Source organism: Pan troglodytes, chromosome 4 (assembly GCF_028858775.2).
Source record: "Pan troglodytes isolate AG18354 chromosome 4, NHGRI_mPanTro3-v2.0_pri, whole genome shotgun sequence".
In the NCBI taxonomy this organism is placed as follows: Eukaryota; Metazoa; Chordata; class Mammalia; order Primates; family Hominidae; genus Pan; species Pan troglodytes.
This window is the reverse complement of record NC_072402.2, coordinates 108,690,967-108,696,966: the sequence shown is the minus strand read 5'-3', so window position 1 is coordinate 108,696,966 and position 6,000 is coordinate 108,690,967.

Sequence of the window (6,000 nt, the reverse complement as noted above, 5' to 3'; positions counted from 1 at the left end):
TAATCTGAATATCATTCTTATCATGAACTGTAAGCTTCTGTAATTTCAGGTAGTAATATGAAAATCCTATTTAATGTGCTTCCTTTTAGCACAATTAACTTTTTGAAACCAACTAGTGTGTTGCTTATGTGCCATTGCTCCATCTACATAGAGACACTGAGAGGGCATAGGAAGAACACTGAATAGGAGTCACAGTAGCTGAGCTCTGTGTTACCTGTTTTTACCTCCTTCTAACTGGTGATACTTCATGAGCTCTTACTTCTCTCAGCCTTAAGTTTACTCAACTGTAAGCCAACCTTTTTCTGTAGTCTTTTATTTAGCAAGGTCATGCTTAGGGTCTGAGATGAGAAAAATTATCCTTTCTGGTTCCTTGAGAAGTCTAATATTCTTGTTTTTGTTTTTTACCAAATATCTTGATACTTGTTTTTCCCATCTTCCAACATATCTAAGATAAAAATAGAAATAAGATATCTTCTTACTACTACCAACCAGCTTAGGGCCGGACAAACCCCTGCTGTAGGTAAAAGCCATCACCTGCCACTTCTTGGAAGGACCAGCATGGCAAAAAGCCAGTTTTGGCTTATATAATAGGAGTCGACCTCATCTGAAGTTGATAAAAACAATATTAATTCACTATGTAAATTATTTTCCTTTGGGGTTCCCTCAACAGAGAAGTGAGGATGTTGTGGAAAACATACACAGAACGTGGACCAAGAATATCTTCCATTTTACCACACCCATTCTACAATACTTGCAGTGTGAAATGCTGGGGTGCGTGCACAGATACACAAGACATAAGATTTTGCCCATGATCTTGCTGTTTAGTTGAGAAGGCAAGAGATAAATTTGTGAAAATAAATATAATAAGAGTAAAATAAGAATACAAATGACATGGTCTGGCTCTGTGTCCCTACCCAAATCTCATCTTGAGTTGTAATCTGAATTGTAATCCCTACATGTTGGGGGAGAGACCTCATGGGAGATGATTAGATCATGGTGGTGGTTCCCCCATGCTGTTCTCATGATGGTGAGTACCCATGAGATCTGATGATTTTATAAGGGACTTTCCCCCTCTTTGCTATGTGCTTCTCTCTCCTGCTGCCATGTGAAGAAAGACGTGTTTGCTTCCCATTCCACCATGCTTGTAAGTTTTCTGAGGCCTCCCCAGCCATGCAGCACTGTGAGTCAATTAAAAGTCTTTCCTTTATAAGTTACCCAGTCTCAGACATTTCTTCATATCATTGTGAGAATGAACTAATACAAGAGATATACAAAGCTTGCCTATGATTTAGTGGGGCTTGAGTAGTTCAGCTATTTAGTGAATACTTAAAGAGAAATCACCATGAATTAGTCAAATAATCACTCATATTTAGAAGGTATTTTTAACAATGAAAAAAAAAGTTGGTCTTCATCACTTCCAAGTTAGATATAATAATAGTGATAAATAATTATGGGATATGAATAACAAAAGTTGCTATTTATTACATGCATATTAGATGTCAGGCATTTTTCGTATTAACTCCAATTATAGGAATAATTTTACCTCTCATTGGAAGGGTAGGAAGACAAAAACTAAAATGTCAAGGAAGCAACAATTCCTTGTTGCTCTTGGTACAACCATCACGATCATTATGAGTTCACATAATCATTATCATCATCCTCAAGCTGTGATGTTATCACAAAGACATAGACAAGTTAGGGAGATATTTTATTTTATTATATTTTTTATTATACTTTAAGTTCTGGGATACATGTGCAGAACGTGCAGGTTTGTTACATAGGTATACACATGCCATGGTGGTTTGCTGCACCCATCAGTCTGTCATCCACATTAGGTATTTCTCCTAATGCTATCCCTCCCCTAGCCTCCCACCCCCTGACAGGCCCTGGTCTGTGATGTCCCCTCCCTGTGTCCATGTAAAAGACTAATACATCGAGTTTCAACTGTGAGATAAAATATGAAGTCATTGTAGACTGCAGTAGTCATGGAAGGTATTACAAAGGAAGGGAGCTATGACTTGGATCTTGTAGGCTTTAGATGAACAGACTGAAATAAGAAAATTTTTCCAGTCCAGGAATCCTGACAAGGCAATCTGTGGGAAGCAGAAATGGCTGTGTACATGTGGAAAATGTAGGTGTTGACCAGTGTGGTTAGGGTAGAGCATTCTTTATAATGGCCTACGAGGCTGTACATGAGCTGGTCATCATCACCTCTCTGACTTCATCTCCTTCCAGTTTTTGTCTCACTCATTCCCATGCCAGCCAGTCTTGTCTTTTTGCCAGTCCAAGAACCTGCCAGACATTCATCAGCTTCAGGGCCTTGGCACTTGCTGTTCCCTCTGTCCCAAATGCTTTTCTTCTAGATATTCATGTGACTTACTCCAATATGCCTTTCAAGTCTTTGTTCAGATGACTTCTACTTGATGAGGCCTGTCTTGATCAACTTTGTAATTACAGGATTCCTTGACACTCCTCATTTCTCTTCTGCACGATTTATTATCTTCTAAGATCTAGTATAATTTATGCATTTTTGTGTGGTTGGTTATTGTCTCTCCCAACTAGATAAAGCTCCAGGAGATTAGGACATTTTAAAATGTGTATTTCTGAATTCCAATACCTAGGAAAGTGTCTGGAACATAGTAAGTGATTAATTAGTAAGTGTTGGTCATGAATGAGATTTAAGACTAGAAAACTGTATGGAGATGTTTCTCTGCCAGGAAGACCCAGGCAGAGAAACTCAGCAAAAGTGTTTGACCCAGAGAGTAACATGAATAAGGTCTGCTTTAAGGAAACCAATCTGGTAGTGGTATGTAGTTTGGATTTTTTCAGGAAAGAAACTACATTAGTGCTCTGGAAGTGAAGTGATCTGAGCTTATAAAAGAGTATGGCAATAGAATTGCAAATAAAGAAAAGTATTTATTTTTAAAAAGGTATTTTAAAAGGAAGACTATTCATATTTAGCAACTGATGCAACATTAAAATTGGGGGTATAAGAATGAAGTGGGAAAATAGAAGGTTCTGACTTTTCTTCCCCTTCTTCTCCATTATTTTCCTTCTCTGCTCTGCTCTGTGCCATGGAAGACTGACCCGGAGGAACTGCCTCACCTGGGCTCCCATGCCACCTGGCTTCCAGTTGGGTTCATTGAGTGGGAGGAGCAACAATAGAGTTGAGGGTGGAAGGAGATAAAGATGGGAGTCTTTCCTCCTGTATTCTCCCTACTTTGGATCTATACTCTGGCAATGACTATATCCTTTTATAAGGATAGTGCTATTGGGTGGTCCTTTCTACACAGTTCAAGGTCTCATCGAGCTTCTGATCCCTGGCCCTTTATCTCTAGAGCTATTAAAAGCTTCCTACTATTGACAGTCTCCAAATCCATCACTATCTTTAGTTTATTTCTGCAACTTGCCCATACCTCTAAAAGTAGTTCTTTCATTAAAGATTCTTAAGTTGGGCTGGGTGCAGTTGCTCACGCCTGTAATCCCAGCACTTTGGGAGGCCGAGGTGGGTGGATCACCTAAGGTCAGGAGTTTGAGACCAGCCTGACCAGCATGGAGAAACCCCATCTCTACGAAAAATACAAAAATAGCTGGGCATGGTGGCACATGCCTGTAATCCCAGCTACTTGAGAGGCTGAGGCAGGAGAATTGCTTGAATCCAGGAGGCGGAGGTTGCAGTGAGCCGAGATTGCACCATTGCGCTCTAGCCTGGGCAAAAAGAGTGAAACTCCATCTCAGAAAAAAAAAAAAAAAAGATTCTTAAGTTGAACAATTTAAGGGTAAACTCTATTTAGTTCTAGGAGTATGATTGATGGAGAGGGGAAGAAGTTAAGATTGACTGCATACTTTCAAACCTAAGAAATTGAAGAAAAAAAGTCACCTTTAAGAAAAATAGGAAAATTCAGAAAGAAAAATGTCAATTTTGAGAAATGATGAAAATTTAACTTTGAAACAGTGGAAGGTGAACAAAATGGCAAAATATCTGAGTGAAATGTTTGTTAGTCAGACATGAAAACTAGACATATTAGAATAAAAGTTGATTTCATCATCAATTTATTAAGTTCCCAAAGTGAGTCAGATTCATGTTTGGTCTTTATTGAAGTCTGAGTGTAACTGAGACCTTTGAGTTAGGAATGATGAGTAATGTGTAGGAAGGAGTATAGATTGAGAAATTCAGAAGGCCAGGAACTGAAATCCTATTTTCTAATTTAGGACTTGAAATGATAAAGTGGAGATAGGCAAGAGGCCAGAGAAGAAGAGAGAATTCAACAACTAGAGCATGGAGAGTGTCAAGAAGGATGAAATAAAAATTCAAATATTATAGACAATATCAGCTATATCCCATTAGAAAAATACTATTTACATTCTTACAAAATCAGAATATAGATTAATTTATTATATGAATTATGTGACATAGTGTCACAGGATCCTTGGAGTATCTCTTCTGGCCAGAAACCTCACCCAAGTTTTGCTTGGGCCTGCTGGGCTTGTTCTGCCCACTTGGCCTGGCAGGCTGCTCTTGGCTCATGCTACCAGCCTGGATCCCACACCTGGCAAAAGTGAGCGGAGTGGCAAGGGGTGTGTTAGCAAGCGAGCATGGGGTCTGGCCACTAAGCACAGCCAGGTATGCTGGTTGTGGCAGGGTGGGCAGCTTCAGGTGCTGACATGGGTGTCGGCTCCCTGCATGGCTGTGGCTGAACCAGGTGTTCTGCAAGCAGCTTCGGTGGTTGGCACCGGGAAATGCAGTGGTGCCCAGAAGCTTGGAGATGCCAGGAACCGCAGAGCCCAAAAGTGGGTGTCACAGCTCTGGCTCGGGGAGCTCCTAGGTCTGGGCTTCTTGAAGGGCCACAGCTTTTCTCACCTTCTCTCTTCTCTCCTTGTCACTTGCAATGTGGTGAGCAAGGGGTGTGTTTCAGCCCTGTTTGTGTTACAGCTCTTTCATTCCCACCATTTGGCAGGTCCCGAGTTCTTTCCTCACATCCAGGAAGAATGAGGTACATGGACAAGTGGAGGGTGAAGTGAGCAAGGCAAAGAGGTGCTTTATTGAGCGACAGAACAGCTGAGAGGAGACTGCAGTGGGTAGCTCTTCTTCACAGGCAGGGTGTCCTGATGTTTGTTCAGCTCTCAGCAGAGAGGAGACCCATACTGGATAGCTCCTCTCTGCAGGCAGATCGTCCCGGCCTCTGTCTGAGTCTGCCTGAGTCTGGGGTTTCTGTGGTCTTCAGAGGGGTGGAAGTGCATGCTGATTGGTCCATGGGTGGCCATCGGTGGGACCAGAAAAAGCACCATAAGTTCTCACTTCAGGCGGCGGAACTGGCAGCCCTGCCCCCAGGCTTCAGGCCATCTGAGGCCTGAAGGTGGGGCTTCACCGAGGACCTGTCCTTTTCTGCCCAGGAGCCTGTCTGCCTCTGGCGGCCACCAACCTGCCATCCCCAGCCCCCAGGCTGTTTGTGCCGAGGGACACCACCTGCAAGCCCTTGCGGAACCACACTCAGCACCCCCTTGGCCTCCCTCTCGTGCTTGTCGGTGCCTGAGACAGCAGGGGGCTGGCTTGTCCGCGCTGCCCTGAGTGCACGCACACCTGGCAGGGTCTTGACAGCACCTGGGCTTGGCCACAACTTTGGTCTGAAATCGGAGTGGGCGCTGGGAGCAGGGAGAGGCCAGGCAGTGGGAGTTCCCAGCCTGCGCGGACGTGGGGGCTTCCCGGGCCACTGAGAGTGCAGAGATGCCTGGGTCTGCAGCCATGGCTAGGTGGCCGGCTGCAGCTGCACCCGAGAGGGCGGGACTCCTGCCCCTCCAACTTGGAAGGGGGCGGGGCTTCCACCTGTTCCCAGCTCCTGCCGGCTACTGGGAGCATGCAGCCCTGGCTGCACCTCCCACCCCACTGCAGCTGGCATCTTGGCAGCAGCCACTCCAGATGGGCCGCCGCTGCCATCAATAGCTTAAGGCCATCACCCGTTTTGTCTGTGAAGATCTAGTTAAAAAGCGTGGACTTAGAAG